Source organism: Lampetra fluviatilis, chromosome 34 (genome assembly GCF_964198595.1).
Source record: "Lampetra fluviatilis chromosome 34, kcLamFluv1.1, whole genome shotgun sequence".
In the NCBI taxonomy this organism is placed as follows: Eukaryota; Metazoa; Chordata; class Hyperoartia; order Petromyzontiformes; family Petromyzontidae; genus Lampetra; species Lampetra fluviatilis.
Window position 1 is genome coordinate 8,316,522 of NC_136308.1, and position 18,824 is coordinate 8,335,345.

Consider the following 18,824-nt stretch of genomic DNA (forward strand, 5'->3'; position numbering starts at 1 on the left):
TGGGCACGTAACTGTTCATAATACACATCGTATTGCCATGTATTTCATTACAAAAAAAACTAATTGTCTACAGGGTTCATCATAGAACTACAGCACTGTATTTCAACCAATATAAAGTAGCATATATATGTTTCTGTGGGGTCATCGTAACCCAAGCCCTTCAGGCTGCAGCCTCTAAAGCTGTTGTGTTACTCCAGTGCTGCGTGATGGGGACAGCCACTAGCAGAGGTCGCAAACGGGTTTTGATTCCTTACCCGTACCCGGCCGCACCAGGGTCGCAAACGGGTACCCGTACCCGGCCGTACCCGTACTCTACCCGTACCCGGCCGGGTACGGGTAGGGTACGGGTATCGGGTACCTGATTGCGACCTCTGGGATGAAACCATGTTGCAGGCGCGGGTGGGTTGATTCTAGGAACTTGAATTGTGAGAGGAGACAAGACGTTGGGAAATGAGTGACAAACGGTTACTCACCAGTGACTCACGGTCTACCCGTACCCGTACCCGGCCGCACCAGGGTTGCAAACGGGTACCCGTACCCGGCCGGGTACGGGTAGCCGGGTATCGGGTAGGGTACGGGTATCGGGTACCCGGTTGCGACCTCTGGCCACTAGTGGGCCCCCTATGGGCAAATGCACCATCTAAAGGGTTAATAAACCAGCCCTTGGCATGCGACGAGGCAATAAATGCCACCTGAGCAGGTGGCGGAGCCTCTGACGCGTTGTAAATTGAACTTCCTCACACAACTGCCAAGGGCCAAGCGGTGCCTCTTGACGGGAACTGCTCAGGGAGATGCATAAACTTAGCAAGGGCCTTCAAGGTGTCTTCGGCTTCCCACAATGCCCCCCAATTAGTTTTGTTCTCTAACTCATTCAAGGGTATTGGCGTGGTGCAATGTTTAGTGCACTGGATTTGCAATCCACAGGTCAGTGGTTCTATTCAATTACCCAGCGTGGTTGTTGAGACAATGATGGGAGTTTTATTCAATCCAATGTGACTCCGGCCACCAGCGGTTAGTCGATCAGCGGGTTGCGGTAAAGTGTGAGTACTCACATCTCTTACATCTGGCCAGCATGGAAGAGTAGGCCAAATACCTTATAGAGGGGTTCTCTAGAGCTACCTCCAGTGCAGACCCTTCCACAAGCAGTGGCGTGAGCAAGCAATTGGCAAGGTTGCACCTCGACTTTTAATCTTTACCACATTCAAATTATCTGTCAGTGTACAGAGCAACCTAGATATAATATTGTTGGGTGGATCAGCCAGATTGAATGTTGGATGTGCAAAATGTTAAATCACAGTGTGAACTGTCATGTAATATATCAGGGAAATAACAAAAAGGAAATGTCAGATATGAGGATATTCACAAAGTGGAAACGGTATCAAGAGGTTTTGCTGCATTTTCATCGAGTGACAGAGTATTGCAAAAAAAAGGACAAAGAAAATCATGAAATCATAGTGACGACGGATCATTATCCTCTGCACAAATTCACCAGAGTTTTTTTTTCTTCTCCCCTCCACAGAGGATAAAGCGTCACTCTCCAGTGGCAGAATAAGAAAAAAAGGTGCAATTGCTGTCACATCACACATTTGAGGTCACGGTGAAGATCCTCCATAATTTTCAAATAACATTTCCAAGCGATTTTCAACAGGTTTATTTTTTTATGCGTAAACAAAGCAGCTTTTCGCAAAATCCTCCAAATAGCAGTGCTTACTCTGGTGTGCTCTTGGTTGCCACGCACGGCTAAACAGAACCCATTTTATTTAAGGACCTGCATTTTAATGACTGGGATTCCATGAGATTCTGAAGCAGATGGGACGCGGAGATGGTTAACGTTTCGGGTAATTTGGCTGATTGGTGTCAATGGCTGCCAACTGCACTGTCATCCTGATGTCACACACACGCACGCACACACACACACACAAAATACCCTCATATAGCCTGAACCGACAGTTGTTAGCGAGCGCCTATGAAGGCCGGCACAGCCCACCATGATGCGGCTGGTCAGCACCGCGCCTTTGTCTCCCGAGTGATGATGTTCACACATCGCACCAAGTATTCATTTGAGGCTGAGTCGACCTAGGGGAGGCGCAGAACTGGTTCAAATAATCGTCGCTCGTGTTGGTGGCCGTGAGAGGGAATCAAACTCGGGTGGCCGGATTTGTAGTGCAACGTGCTAACTGGAGCAGGGACGCTCCCCATACGCACTCACAGATATGCACAAAGACAAAGACACAGATCCCCCGTATAGCCTTAGCAGACTGTAGGGTCAAGTGCTGTTAGCGAGCACCTATGAAGGCCGGCAACGGCACACGAGGGGGTGGGTGGCCAACACCACGCCCGACCGCCTTTGTCTCCCCAGTGGCGATGTTTACACACCGCACAGGTACTCATTTAAGGCTGAGTCGACCTAGGGGAGGCCCAGGACCGGTTCAGATAATCGTCACTGGTGTTAGCCGTGAGCGGGAATCAAACCCGGGTCGCCAGGTTCATAGCGCAGCGCGCTAACCGCTACACTACCACTCCCCATATGCACACACACGGAGAGACACGTGCACAGGCAATCGTAGGAGCGCTTTTTTCGAATCTAAATTCTGCCTGGCAGGTTTGCCCGAAAATAATAAAAAAAAAAATCTAATAAATGAATCTATTAACTTCATTTGTGTGGAAATTACATTTAAACATTTTCAAGGAAAGGACAAAAGCATCAGAGTAAACACCGTAATAATTTTTTGCCGTGTGACAACACATTTGTAGCGGCAGACACTCTAAGTGATCAGTAGTTCGGAGGAAGCAATCCCATTTTGCGGAGCAGCAGTAGCAGCAGCAGTAGCAGCAGCAGCGCGCTCGGCAATGCTGCGCGTACATCGTATCGATCTGGAAGAGCGATACGGCGGTAGTGTGGTGCTCGTAATATGAGTGTGAAATGCATTTCCAGCGTCGTCCCTGTAACAACGCAAATGCATTAGCGAGCGCTGAGCTAGATGAGCCTCGTGTCAGGGCTGTCAGGAGCGGGTTACGATCGGCTGAGTCCTGTGTAGAATTCAATTTACCTGCTTCTATATGCCAACAGTGACACGGTGTTAGTGGAATGTAATTTGACAGTAAAGGTCATTACGGCTACAGCTTTATAAAACATTTCTTTTCTGCGTTAGTGCTAGGCAGCGAGAGGTGTGCTTACACACACTTTACTGAACAGCCTTACGTAACTGAAAATAACAGCAGGGCAATTGCAGATGGGACATTGCCAGTCGGAGAAAAAAAAATCCTCACACCGTTAATGCGTCATCCGTAAAGATGCCATCAGCCTTTCTATAAATACATACTTAATGCATTCCACACGTGCTGTACATGCAATTATACAGCTGATTGTGATGTCTAAGCTGCCTAATTAACGTTCGTCGCACATATTAAAACACCACGTGTATATTCGCTAATTATACCGGAGCGTTATCTTGTGTAAGAGAGGCATAAAAAAGGTGCCACAGTGTTTAAATATCACATCTTAAGCCTGGAATACAAACACGGTAGGTGGGAAAGTATTAGAAAGAATTAGCCTGCTGTCTATGCTTGTAAAATCCTTAAAATTAATACCTTGACATGATATATCTAGGTATAAACTAACCCATGTGTTTGTAATACACATTTGCCTAAACACTGTGCTTTTTTTTGTAGAACAAAAAAAATCACAAAAATTACTTAAAATCTCATTAAGACCTCGAATGTGTCATTGGTATTGTAGATCAAAAGCTGTATAAAATATAAAATAAAATGGAAAATTTTGTGGCACGCATTACATTCCCCGCAATTCAGAGCTGTCTTGTGAACTATTATTTAGAGAGAATCTGCATCTGTAAGCATTTGTGCGTGTCTATTATTCATTTAAGTAGATTCATGGCCGTTCGTTCATCAATCCACTGCTGGATGAATCCCCATACTGTATTAGTTACGGAGTATAATTTACCATGCTTCACCATGTTATCCAGTGCCAGTCATAGCTTAAGGGATTTCTCAGGACTAAATATATATTCTGATTCTGAGCAAACGCAAAAGTTCTAGATTTGAAGCTTTCGTGACTGCAAGCATTCATATTCTTAGGTTTTTTCGGTAAAGTCACGTAGGTAAAAAATTAAAATTTATAAAAGTAAAATAAAAATAAAATAAAGCTTGTGTTGCCTCCGAAACGTCGTCGTGGTTTTTATTTTATTTTTATTTTACTTTTATTAATTTTATTTTTTTACCTACGTGACTTTACCGAAAAAAAACCTAAGAATACAAACGCAAAAGGTTGGCCAGGACCAGTTCATATACCACTCTCCACTGATGTTGACCACAGACAGGAATCGCACTCCGGGTTTTCCAGAGTCTACAGAGCAGCGCGCTAACCACTGCACCACCTCTTGCCTCCCATTGTCAGATGCTCAGAATAAAATTAACCATGCAGCACCGCGAGGGAACAGCAGAGAATGGGCTCTTTAACACGGGCCATGACGTTTCCTTTGAGCTGCTCTAAAACCTGTCAGTAATGTGTTCTTGAAAACCCTAATGCCGCTGACAGCATTTTGGATTTTGATGACGACAATCAAAGGCATGCCCTATGCTCCTGTCTCGCTGCATTGGACAAAATGTGCTGGTGAAATAGTGAGGCGATATCATAGACTTGCACAGCATTCTAATATTTCTGAACAACCAGTCCTGGGCACCCCCTGTTACCAATGCACAATATATTCTGGGAGACAGCGGTGGCAGTGGTTAGCTTAATGATTACGGGCCACGGCTAACATCAGTGAAGAGGGATATTTGACCTGGTCCTTGGTTTTCTCCTCCATGAATGTGCACTGACCAACATGGTGAAGTATAGTTGAAGAACCACCACCTCTTTCCTGTTCCTCTCCCCGCAAACAACAATGCATGGAGAAGTCTTCATCCAATAGTATATTGACAAAGGGGCTGTGAATTATTAATAATAATATAGCATTTCAAAAAATGCATGGGTAAATCCAAGGCTGGCCTCTGGAGTGAAACAAAAGTTCATTAGGCACACAGAGTGCCTTGGTAATTAAAATCAATAGTTGATTGCCTGCAGACACCGCGATCGAAGATTGGCTGAATGCATATAAATGAGCGGCTGTGAAATTCATCAGCGAAACATCTCATCTTAATTTAAGGGGAGCATGTACGATTATTAAAAATTCAATTTTGCATTAGGTTGTAAAGGCTCATTAAAAGTTACAGCCAGGGCGAGTAAAAAAAATAAATAAGCAAACAAATAAAGGCATTTTAATAATTAAATTCACAAACAGATTGATAAACACGTTAAACAGGAACACTCATGACTATACGTGCGCGATTGCAGTACTGTAGAGCCAGACCTGGGATTTAGCTGCGCGTGTGAAATCATCTAACCCAGCTTCTCCAGGTCTGCGCACACCAGGTTACCTAGGTCTGCATACACTAGGTCGTGGATAATCTAACCGTCTATTATGGGGACTGTAAACATCTGCCATTATCCTTGTCCCCGCTGGCCACGTCTGGCTTGGCTGCTCTGCATCACTGTGAAGAGTTGCCATTGCAAAATTGCTTCTTAGCTCAATGTTAAACACATTCATTGATGCACAAACACATTTAATAAAAACAAACTCACACTCATCGATAGCATTGCCCCCAAATAAACAAACATATACAATTTAAAGCTTTCGTTACTGCAGGGATTCATCTTCTTGGTTCTTTCGGTAAAGTCACGTAGAAGGAAAATAATAAAATAATAAAAATAAAACATTATTAAATACATTTTTAATAAAATAATTTTCGGTAAAGTCACGTAGAAGGAAAATAATAAAATAATACAAATAAAACATAATACAATAATTTTATAATAAAATAATTGTATTAAGTTTTATTTTTATTATGTTTTATTTATATTATTTTATTATTTTCCTTCTACGTGACTTTACCGATATAACCAAGAAGAAAAAAACATATACAATCAGTGACATGTCAAGCAATGGCCCTTCCTCAGAGCACATGAGGAAGGGCCAATATCACCCAATATAAACTGTGTGCAACCACCATCTAGGCCTGCTGACCAGCCCTGAGAATGGGAGGCAGATGGCATCAGTGGCCACCTGGAGTTACCTGGAGGCCCAAGGCAGGATGTCACTTGGACCCCTTTAGCAACAACAACACAGGCCCATGTGAGGCCCTGTTTTGTGGAAAGCCCTCTTTGCACCCTGGCCAGCCCTGCGTGCCACCAGCAAAAGGCTGGTGCTGTACATGGGACGCCACAATGACGAGATGTTAACTACCTCGTCTGGTAAACAGGAGGTCGTATGTTCGATCTTGACCCTGACGAATGTATATTTGGAGTTTGCATGTCCTCACCGTGGTCGCGTGGATTTTTGTCCGGGTCATCCGGTTTTTCCCTCCACATTTTAGAAACACGCATTTAGAGTATTTGGCTGCTATAAATGTCCACATGCTAAGCAACGTCGTTGAGCTATCAATTGCGACCAAGTCGCTTCTGAAAAAGAGCAACGTAGCTCAGTGGGCTTTTCTTGGTAAAAAAAAAAGATGTGTAAATTATTGTGGCGACGTACAATGGATGGCAGAATGTCCTTCACCCACTGTCCTCTGGATGCAAGTGGCCCTTATGCCTCGACAATCCTTAAGAGGCAGACAGTGAAATCCTCTACAGCTGAAAATATATGAAGGGAAATCCACCTTTGTCCATTTTAAATCCCATGAAAGGCAGAGCACAGTGCTTTTACTGCAGATTGCTTAGATGAAGATAATGACCGATGTGAACATTTTCTTGACGAAAATTAATAAATCTTAATAATAGTCGTATAAAATAATCGCACCTGAAATATTGAATTGCCTACGGACAAAATGCAAGAGAGCAGTCATATTATAGATTTACTTAAGTTCAGAGTTGGCATGCCAAGGGCATACAGGCATGGAAATACCCCAATATATACGGGGCAACCTCATATATAGAGGATATCCCTGCATCACCCTTGAAAAATCAAGTTAATGTGGTTTAAATGTTAATATTTGTGAAATGTGCTGCTTAGAGACACCACAAATGCACAGGTCAGTTCTTTCAGTATGCAGCAGAGATAGCATTCCCAGTGGTATAAATTATGTCAATGCTGCATAGGCTGGTGCCGTTTGCAAATTAATAATGCACCGTGTAAAGCTTTAAAAATAAATCTTGGCTTACGCCAAATTTCAAGCACGGGAAAACACAAGCACACGAGCGAATGTACGGGAAGCATGAGCCTCGCATCCATGCCGCTGTCCAAGCCATGGGAAGAACATAAAAGAGGCCACCGTGAATTATACCAGGTTCCTGTGTCAGCACGAGAAGCCAGCGAATTCATGATACGTCCGCTGCCCACTTCAGACTCCCCGTGGGAGAATACAGTAGTGAATACCGGTGGTGGTTTTTGTTAAAAAAAAAAGGTCAATGCCACAATATTTGCTGTGTTCTAACAGAGGGAGAACTGGCAATTAGTGTGTTTACCGTCATCCATGTGCTGCAATTGAACGGATGCACTGACAGCACACAGGAGGGCACTGAAGGGACTGCCAGCCAGTAAGCACATTTGCACATTGCGGTTTCCTGAGCAAATCATTATAAACCGACAAGAGAATGACGCTTCACAGAGAAGCCCCTTATATTCCGCTGAGAAGCCAGAAAGCAAGTCAAGGTAAGGATCGAAACTATTGTTCAATTATCCAATTTTGAGAATTATTTACATTTCAAATATATTTAGTTTTTGTATTCCTTTAAGTTAGGAAAACAAATGCATGGGTATATCTGTGAGCTTCAGACAAACCGTTTAAATTAATATGAAGTGCTCATTGTTCACAATTGGAAGCATACATCAAAGATAATTGGCAAAATACTATAAGTATGGAAAGAATAGCCAACATTGATTACGCTTTGTTTCTTTTATATATATTCGAGCTTAGAAATTGGATACCTACACAACTACATCCATCATGTGCATAATCCAAATTGACATGTCCCCTCTGTGGTTACGAGCGCATACACTGCACACAGAACCACAAGGGCAGTAAAGTAGATTCGTTTCATCCCCAAGGCAAATTCTTGTCATTCTGAAGGCAATATCACAGCATTTAAGACAAAGTGCTTTGGTCAGTGAGATTCTTCCCTTGTAGGTTATCGGTTCACACCAGGTGATAAGGAGCAGCTCCTTTAACAGACATTAAACCGGTCCTTGGCATCATTATAGAGCCCCTCATTAATCCAGTAAAGCACCACCAAATAGATAATGTGCAGTAGCCCTGCAGTAATGATCAACATAAACAACAAAACAAATAAGCAACACCTAAGCCTGCTCCAATAATATGCTTATTAGTCAATGCAAAATGGTTGTCGCTTCATTCGGAATTAGTATAAAATGTAAGCTTTTCATTCATATTTTATTACGTGCAGTTTTACTCGGTGTCCGTAATTAATTAGAGTGGCTGGGCCACTGAAGATGCCTGTGGCTTGGCAAGATGTTCAAGCACTGGCACAATTATCAGCGGCCACAACCCTGGCTTATTTTTTCAGAGGATAACATCTCAGGAGTATCTAGGTTAATGCTTTAATGTTACGAAACATCAATCCCGTTGGCTTGCGCCATTCCTGCAACTTGTGTGGTTTTCTACATTGTTTCATTAACAATGGACTTGAAGGCAATGCAATTATTTATTGCATTGCAGATTGCTTGTTTCACTTAAGGCATGAATTATGCATTCTAGTTTGGTTTTGAGGCAAACACATATTTCTCTTGCTTGACATGTTTTTTTGTTTGTTTTAACGATGTTTACTTCTGTGTTTTATCGCGTTCTTTCGTAATTTTCTCGTTTAATTCGTACTTATTGACAACATTAATGATGTACTGGTGTAAATATTATCGTCATTATCGTCACCATCACCATCCATGCTTTGCTTCTCTCTGAGGCACACAGCATGTATGTGTCTCTGTAATTACATACATCTGCATCCATGACATTTTATTGAAACAGACAAAAAGGGCAGTATTCAAGTAAAACATCATTCGTATATTTTAAAAGAACTGCATTAAACTACCGATCCACGCTGTTCTCATTAAATACCAAAAAAATCCTCCAATATTTATAACACGTGTTACATTGTATCCAACTCCTCACAACCAGGTTATTATGAATTTTGATTAAAAAAACTATTATTTGTAATACCCTATAGACCATACTATTTCACACGCTCAGAGGGTATATAACATGCCTGAATAAAACAACGATTAGTACATAATAGAGAAAACGTTTACCTCGCGGTACGACAACTCCAGGAATGCAGGTTCGGCTATGCAGATTCTCACCGAACGACTTGACGTCCGTCCATTCGCTGAGATCGCATGGGGTTTTAAAAATCACTCATGAATGGGGCAGCTGAACAAACCGCCTGCCCGCTACTACGGGGTAGTGGCAAGCGACACTCAACTTCCCCCTCCCAGACCAGCCCACGCAACAAGAGAGGGGCCCGCACGGGCAGCGCTGCACGGGGGAAGTGAAGGAAAGAGGATCTGCTGCTGCAAGAAATTATTTCCACTTCATCACACAGCCTCATTAAAATCACAGGCGGGCGCGGGACGCTGGTTGGGCAGTCCGGGGAAAGGGGGCGGTGCACAGAGGGGGGGGGGGGTGGCGGGGAGGGGGAGGGGGGCAGCAGCCCGGACTAGCGGAGAAAAACAAAACGGCGCACAAAGCCAGAAGCCTGTGGGGCAGCACTCCGTAACGTACGGCACCGGGTCCCAGCTCCACGGTTAGCATCCCGCTTCAGCACCACGGCCAGCTACCGTGGTGGTCAGGGCTGCGCGTCATGCCACCACGACTAGCTCCACCGCTCGGCGGCAGGGAAAATGCGCAACCACGTTGAAGCAGCTTTTCTCTCCACCGCGCAGATTTCCTCGCTAGTTTATCCCGCTCCGAGAAGACGCCGCAGCGCTATTAGTCATGTGTGCGTCGTCACAAGGGACGTGGGGGAATGTGGAGCGGGACTGTTGTCCTGCATGCGTGGGTACCAGAGAACTGGAGAAACAGAGCAGCTCATCCCGAACCAAAAATGGTGAAATGGGTTTAAAAGGAAATGTTTTGTTTATCTAACTGCTGCCTAGATTAATTTATCATCACCCACATGTTTTATACAACCAACTGCTATCATATATACACGTGTGTGTGTGTGTGTATATATATCGGAGCATTGTGACTCACAGTGAGATGTAATATATCATAAACAAATGTGCAATTTGTTTGTTGACCATTTTGCTTGACAGGCCATTCTCAAGACTAACATCGCACCAATTAAAGTGGTTAACGCTACGCCGGGGTGAGGGCAGAGCATTTGCAAAATTGTTTCCAGCCAAGATGTTTCCCCCAACTGCCTTTGTTTTCTCCTTCTAAGCACGTAATTGCCAAAGACAAGCATCCTTATGGCACCACGCTGGAAGAAATATATATATATTATTGACGACGTAAGATATCAGTTCCATTGAAAGTGACAAATAAAAAGAAAATATATCGTTTCACGTGCTGTGAGAAAGCAAAGCATCCGGAGCAAGTTTAATCGACATAATTGTGCCATTTCTCCAAGGTACCCTTTAGTGCACTTACCTCCTATTAGTGTACAATTAAACGACGCTGCCTTTCATTGCACCAATTCCAGCAGTCCATTGCCCGAGATCGGGGAAGGATCACATACGGCGGAATTTCTAACGGAGGCACGTAATTTTAGCCGTCAGCTTGTGTCAAATGTGCAGTGGCAATGCATGTCTGCAACGAAGGTGGGAAGCACCTCTAAAAGAGAGTCGCTTCGTCTCTACACAGCCAAAGGTTAATGAACCTTGCCATTAAAGACACATGCAAAGACTTATTGTAAGACAGGTGCGTTTTGGGATGGGTTTTATTGTTATTATTGTTATCCTAAAGTAAAACAAAAATGAATAGCATAACCAAAACGTCCGCCCATCAAATAATATATTTAGACCCTATTTAGATTCATAATAGGAATTGTAGGCTATACATTTTGCAATCCCATAGCCAGGACAAACATTCGAACCGATGTTTTTTCAGGGATATTAACTCCTTTGCACCGATTTAACACGTAGGCTTTCGCGACAAAGGAACGAAACAGGTGGACTTCTCCACAAATCTGGCTTTCGCCTGATGAAGCTAGTTGTAATTACTGACGAAACGTCGTACTCGGATTATAAATGTTGTGGCTTGGCTCTCCAACACACCGGTGTGCTGTACTAGTGACGAATTGGCACGTTCTGTTTACGTGACAACCCTTACTAGTTGGCTGTGTCGGGTGGTGGCGGGTTTAAACGACACATTTATATATTTACGCGATCTAACCCAAAAAAAAATGCACCAAATTTATAGTTTTTTTTTTTTAAACAATTATTGAAACTTGTGAGCAGCTTCGACTAGACTTTAGCATTCTTTGACCAGCGTGGAAGAATAGGCCAATAATATCCCTGTAGAGAGGCTATGTAGAGCTTCCAGCAGTGGCATCGGCAAGTAATTGTAGGGCTGCACTTTTACCACCACATGTCCCTTACTTATTCTTTGCAGTCCACAAGACAATGTCCACAGTTGTAATAGCATCGTAAAAACTCACTACATCAAAATTAAACAAGTCCACCCTTGCAGTGCCTTTGTTTCACCATATCTGCCGATTTGGAGTGGAATGTGTTTGTTCCAAGCAAGGGTTAAGGCTGCCCGTACCGTGCTGCAGAGCCTTGTGAGGTGCTGTAAGCACCTGCTCACAACGTACTGGGTTCTTGGCTATCATTTTACTCCAGAGGGATTCCTCTGGCTTTATATTGCCCACAAGGAAATACAATCGGCATCTCACTCTAGCCCCAGGCTCGCGGCGCTCGGATAAGCCATACGAATCCTTGGGGAAAGGCTGGAAATCTGCTATGAGAAAAATGTACTGTTCATACTCCATTAATTTCCAGAAAATAGCTCGTTGAGGGAGTAGCTGTTTCTTTGGATTTTTGTTATCGCATCTTCTTGACCAGATGAAATGATGCGCGGTGTTTGGGGACTGCATTTTTGTTTATTCGCTTATTCATTTTGAAGATGATAAAATGTTATCAAAATGAAAATTAAAGTGCCTCGCCTGTTTTAGGTTTGTGTCCGATGTTGTTTTTGTTCATATCTACCATCTAGAACATATCGTCATCCATGAATGACTGCCTGAGTGAGCGAGTAAGTGATTATTGAAAGGCCGGAGAGCTGAAATTTCGAATAAAAATAGCCCTGGCTCAAAACTAGAAGATTCGAATATAATTTTTGAGGCCTAAAAATTCGAATCTTAAAACTTTTTGGTTTCACTCATATGGCAGGGTTAGCATTAAGCTATATTTCGCTTTCAGTCTCTTGCTAAATACGTAAAGATGTTTTATCACCATTGTCAGTGAACCAAGTAAGTTGCCTCCTATGGCATGTCACACTGAAGCCAATCAGCAGTGGGTGAAGCCTGCTACCAGGAACTACTAGTAATCTGAAGTAAGGGATAGTTGTATTAATATTTATTGTAAATATCATGGTACATGTATTGAAGTGCACAAGTAAGAATCCATGTTTTCTTGCTTATTTCGCACGTAATGGAATCGTGGTGCCCCTGCAGCCAATAGAGGAACTGCCATTCTTGAAATTGCAAAGCTGAATCTGTCAATTCATCAAATCCACTAGAGGGGGTGAGTAGGGGTGACATCCTCAACCATTAGTGACTTGTATTCATCACCACGATTACTGGCAACTAGTACTACCATTAACTAGTAATACTAGGTGCACATAAAAAACGTAAAAGCAAGCAATCCCATCCACACATTTTAAATGTATCGCATATGACGTAGAGAACAGCAACATGTAGTGTTTTCCCATTCATTAAACACAAGGCTTCTGAGCAATGTATGCTTAAATAATAAACAATGTCTTGAATGTGCAAATTGAAACATAGCATAAGGTTTTCAAACATTCTTGATTTAAATCGAAATTGAAATGCCTCACCATTTATTTGAAACAAAATGAGCCCATGCTCTACGATAGCGAGACACACGATCTCGCACAAAATAATACCCTGAGTTGTATGCTAATGAGTCAATCATGAAGATTCCAATTTGTGCAAAAGTAGAAGCCACGTGAATTCATTTTATAGATTATTTTAAGAAAGAAAATATGAACGTGTTATTATTGACTGCGTATCAACTGTGCAATCAATGGATGTCATACTTTACTTTGAAATTATATGGATAACCAGTGACTTCCATAATGCAGCAGAACAGATGGCAGCACCCATACATATTTCTGGTATTTAAAATGAAAAATGAAATAGAAAGGGGGTTGTGATAGAAGCTGGTACATTATCAAACCAGCCCCTTATGTAAATGCATGTTTTTGGCATTAGTGTGAAATGTACGTCTGTTTACTTATGTCAAGACGTCTTCATGGAAAAACTGCTATGAAAAACCCTTCACCCCCTCCACTCTCTATCTCTGAGACAATTATTAAAACCCCAATGGGCGAAGAAAAACCCGCCTCATCCTCGCACATTAATCTGTGTTGCTGAAAAGCCAAAGGGTTTTTTAATTGGGGGGTGTAGGAAACAATACGCAGAGCCTCACACTCAAACTGAATGTCACCACAGTACTGTATATTTATTTAATCATTATCATAATTTGCACCAAGCTATACAGAGTTAATTAAGACATTAATTGAATCTCTTGATTTGTTGGGTATTGAATTAATTCAGCATTTAAAAAGTAAACGTATACGAGCACATTGCTTGCAATGCCCCTGATCTTGCCAGGTCTCTGTAAGCTAAGCAGCCGCGGTGCTCGAAGATGGGCAGCAGAGGGCAGTGCAGCTACATTCATTGTTGGACTGTACTTACATGCTTCCACTTCTACCTTGTCCACCTTTATCAGCCCGCGCTGACCAGCGTGGCAAAGTATGGTGAAATAATCCCCATGAATGGGAAAGGCATTGGACTGGCAATGCTAGCGTCAAACTCTTAATTGTGGGTTGTCCATGAGACAGGATTTCCATATTTTGCAATCTTCATCATCTCTCATAGAAAGTTTCATCCAACCGCTCAGATTGTCCTGCCAACTGATCCGTGCCCTTCCTTCTGATTGCCATCGCAGAATCATATTGTCATGTACGTGCACAATACATAAATGAAACAGGACGTGTAGTCTAAGCGAAACTGCCCCGAGTGTAAACCAAGTGTTTAAAAATAAATTAATTTAAAAGAGCCAGTCAGCCTGGCTCGGCTTCACTCCGGTCTGCTCGGTCCTCTGGGCTCTGGGAATGTGTCGTGTAAAGCTAATGCATTTGAGCAGGCAACACAGGGACAGATGGGAAATGAGGCAGGGGGGCACTAGCCATTTGCAGAGTGCCGATCTAGGTCGGAGGGCAATGTTTGGTTAGGTGAGCAGGACTGTGTGCTTCCGTATGAGCTATAGCATTGCCCGGGCACAATCTTGTCGAGAATTCCAATGAGAACACCCCACCCAGATTCATCTTCAAAACCCAACTTGGAACAAGAGCGGGATTACTTCTTTTACATCGAGCAATCAATCTTACGGGAGGCTGCAAAATGGGCAGCGTGGCACTGCTGAATACTTGGATGATTCAAGGGTGGCTGGGTGACCAAGTGGCACTCTGTTTGCCTCCTAGACCAACGTTCGCAGATTCACGCTCCCGGCCTGTCCGCATAATAACGTGTTGAAGGTGCATTATCAATAAGCGTGACATCCCTGGAGGGGACGTTAAAACCGCCATCCCATCTGCCTCCTTGCGCAAGTAACGCAAAACATCCCACGGATGACTTTTTCCAAGAGGAGGCCGTCACGCTCCATTACCTCGTCCGTATTTGCCTGCGAGGGTGGTCATGTGACCAAGGTAATTACACCTCAATGGGAACACTCCGTGTAGTGGATTGTCTATAATAAATTAACAAACAGATAAACGCACGCCAAAATGACCTGGAAAGTGCTCCATTTACTATGCAATCACTTCAAGGAGCTCATGCATTTTCATTTTTTAAACCGTGCGCCTGTGCAGATGCTAAACTCTGCTATTCCAAGGGATATATTTTTCTCCCCCCCTCGCTCCCAGCTGAATGTTGCTTCCTGCATCGCTGTGGAACATCACTGTCTAGGGCTGATAACAAATGCTGCTCGCTGCCATGCATTTGAGTGACAGCATGGCTTTCATGGCAGTAAAAGCTAGTTTTACGTATCTCTGCTTTGAGACGATAAGCAGGGCACAGAACATTAAAAAGGATAAGCCGATAACCTGCCACATTGACTCTTCATCCTGAATGATACTGCAAGGCTCATGAGGTGAAGCCTGCACGCTCATATCTACGCTACTTTCTAAATGAAACAAGGCCGTATGGATGTATGTGGTTCGTATCCAGGTGGCGAATGCTAAAATAGAAAAAGAAAACGTGCTATTTATATTGAGCTGATGCTTGGTATCTAACGTTACATTGGGCTTTATGACTTCAGTGAATGGATTCTATGGCCACAGTGGATCCTTTCGAATGTGCCCCCTCTCCTTGCTAATGTGTATCAAGGCCAAAGCACAGAGGGGATCACCATCTCAACAAACTTCCGTTGTGTTCCCACAACCACTGGAAAGTATGCCGGTCCACTTTGTACAATGGACAAGTGGGCCCCGCCTAGATTCCAACATTAGCGTTCCCCGAGTAAAACCTGGATGCATGGCGAGCTTTAACGGGGCCACGTGCCTTCCTTTCCTCCCAAGGAAACAGTACAGTTCTAGCCGGGTCAACCTCGGAGCCAGTGACGACATCGAGGTGTCATTACGCAAGCGACACAAGTTGTCATCGGCATCCGTGTTGTGTTCTTGTTTTTAAAAAAACAAGATCGAAATTTCTACGAATTATATTTCTTTACATTTCTCCAAATAATGTAAGCAATAACCCAACGCACATTTAACTTTGTATAAAGTCTTCTATCTGGTCATGGAGGGAAGGGTGGGGAAGAAAGAGTGGGGCATGAATTCAGAAATGGGGAGCCCACGAAACCACAAGGCACGGCACGGATCTGCTTTCCAGTGCTCATGAACATGTAGCAGTTGTTGAAGATAATACACTAAAAATATATACATGAATAAAGAAATGTCATTCCCTTTCAATCTTAATTTAGGAGCTTTCGTGACTGCAGGAATTATTCTTTGGTTCTTTTCGGTTAAGTCACGTCTAAAAATAAAATAATAAATTAAAATAATTTTAATATTCCCTTTCAAGTCTGTTTTTATGCATAAAGTAATGAACATTCAGAGTATTCCAAAATTACTAAAATATAGCTTATCATGGTCCGACCTCGCCTCTTAATGGACATCAACAGCTTGGGCAGAATAAATGAAGCCATCGCATAATCTGATGTATTCGTCAAATACGAATGGGCGTATTTAGCGCTACATTAACATGTAGCACGTATTTATTTATTTAAAACAAGTAATGATAGTTTTAATGATAACAGGCCAACAAATATTCAACTCTGGAATGCAGCCAGATTTGATGATGGCTCTTGGTATGTGCTCTTTGCCTGAGGCAAAGCTTTTGAAAGAGCCGAGGGCACATTTTTGAGTGTAATGCCATCTTCCAGTGATGTCCAACTGCACTCCTTCTGAGTTTATTTCTTGCCTGAGGGCTAGAATTTTAGAAGAAGAAAATGTGCTGCTTAAATCTATTAAGTTAGTAAATGCATACAGCAGAAATATGCGAAAAAAACATTTTCCATTGTCAAAGTTGGAAATAAATAACGAATTACAGTCAAACGTGCATTTCAAATTGACATATTGACGTATCCATGCATATTGCATATTGGGTTTGAGCAGCAGCAGAGTGGTTAGCACATTGCAGTATTTTAAACCGGTTGACCAATGTTCCATGCTAACATTAGATATTTGAACCGGTTTTGGCCTCACCGCTCTCGACAACCGACACTGACCAGAATGGTGCACTACCTTCCAATAATCCCCACGATCAAGAACAACATGAGGCTTTCATCTGGCAGTGGATTGACACGTGGATATAGATTTTCATTTAGATTGTCATTATACGTCGTTGCACGCATGCATGCATCATAAACGCAATGTTTTATTTCAACAACAAAAAACAAAAACACATCACAACAACAATTGTAAAAGCTAGATTTTGACGTTTTGTATACGTACATATATAAATGCTTTAAAAATATGACAGAACCCTGAGCACATTTATAATCAAAAGGTAACCACTCATTTGTTTGCCTCACCAAAGTATACATGAGGCCGACTTGAAATATGAAACACTCCGAATGACTACAGGGGTAAAAGAGGTGACCACACTCTGCAAGATGCAGATGCATTTTATTGGAGAGACAGGACAGGTAATCTCATGCCACGGCATGTGGGTGCCTGCCACAATGCAGCCAGTGCTGTTTCTTGAATACTCGGGGCACCCAACTCCATTGAAGTTAATTTCCTTTTACACAGAGTAATTTATTGCGCAGAATCAGCGACGATTAATCACTTTTTTCGGGGTCGGCATAGTCACATTTCCGATTTAGCGGAACTATAAGCGTTATTATTAAGTATGAAATTGCATCTCTTGTTTTGTTTGTTTCATTTACCCAGGCTTCATTGCACACTCACAGGCTGTGTAATAGGTGCAGGTCACAGCATTGAGCACAGCAGATTCGAGCGTGGACTGACTCACTGGCTTGACCGCCTTTAGCTGCGTTATACCCTTTTCTGCAAATGTAGGCGAAGACGGCTTCTGCAGCATAGCCACCCGCATTGGGAAATTATTGTCAACTGCTTTTTGGCAACCCACGTGCAGAGCCCCCATTGAATGTGGTGGAAAACCATAGCCCTGCATAAAGCGGAAGAGCTCAAAGGAGCTAACGGGCCTTTTAGGGATCGCCTGTGGATAAGGACTGGCAATTATATATTTTTTTATATTATCACGGAGATGGCCCTGTAAATAAAACTGTAAGCTTTTAATTGCCCGGACGGAAAAAAAAGTTTGAGATTGAATTAAAGCATAACAATATTAACGTCCTCCACACTATTTATATTTGTTCTTAACATCAAAGTGTAAGTAGCATTGCCGTGCATTCTTTGTCGTATTTTTCTGCATGGTAAATATCAGGTGGGGGAGTGGTGACACAACGGATAGCGTATCGTACTCTGATCCGGGAAACCTGAGTTAGATTCCCAGGCCGCAGTTATCGCCAGTGGGAAGTTTTATCTGAAATAGTACCCCCCCCCCAAACATCGTAATAGCCTGCACTAACCAGAGAGGTGAAGTATAGTCAAACGACGGAAAGGGACTTCAACCAGCATTGGGATTGACAAATAACTGGACCACAAATCGATTGCGTACAATCATTTGGCGCTTTCACAATTCGAGGTTTCAATGTTTAATCGTGCAATAATTATTTTAGTTTTGACTTGAAGCTTTCGTGACTGCAGGAATTCATACTCTTTGAGTCTTTCGGTAAAGTCACGTAAATGGAAAAATAAGAAAATAAGAAAATATCACGACGCTTCGATCGCAACACAAACAATCGTCTTCTTGGTTCTTTCGGTAAAGTCACGTAGAAGGGAAGTAATAAAATAATAAAAATAAAACATAATAAAATAATTCTCACGACGTTTCGGCCACAACGCAAGCAGCCGTCCTCACTTGCGTTGTGGCCGTAACGTCGTGAGAATTGTATTTTATTATGTTTAATTTTTAT

At 42.7% G+C, this 18,824-nt stretch overlaps 1 protein-coding gene across 2 annotated transcripts in view; it reads right to left on the minus strand.

The window, feature by feature from the left end:
- LOC144944349 (contactin-4-like) overlaps positions 1-9,625 on the minus strand; it is a 111,697-nt gene extending 102,072 nt beyond the window's left edge. The window contains exon 1 of one of the 2 annotated variants that reach the window (XM_078872448.1): positions 9,321-9,625. The gene's annotated coding sequence lies outside the window, so the exon portion shown is untranslated. The remainder of the gene's footprint in view (positions 1-9,320) is intronic. The other variant, XM_078872447.1, reaches the window with a different exon arrangement.
- Positions 9,626-18,824: the final 9,199 nt, after the last annotated feature.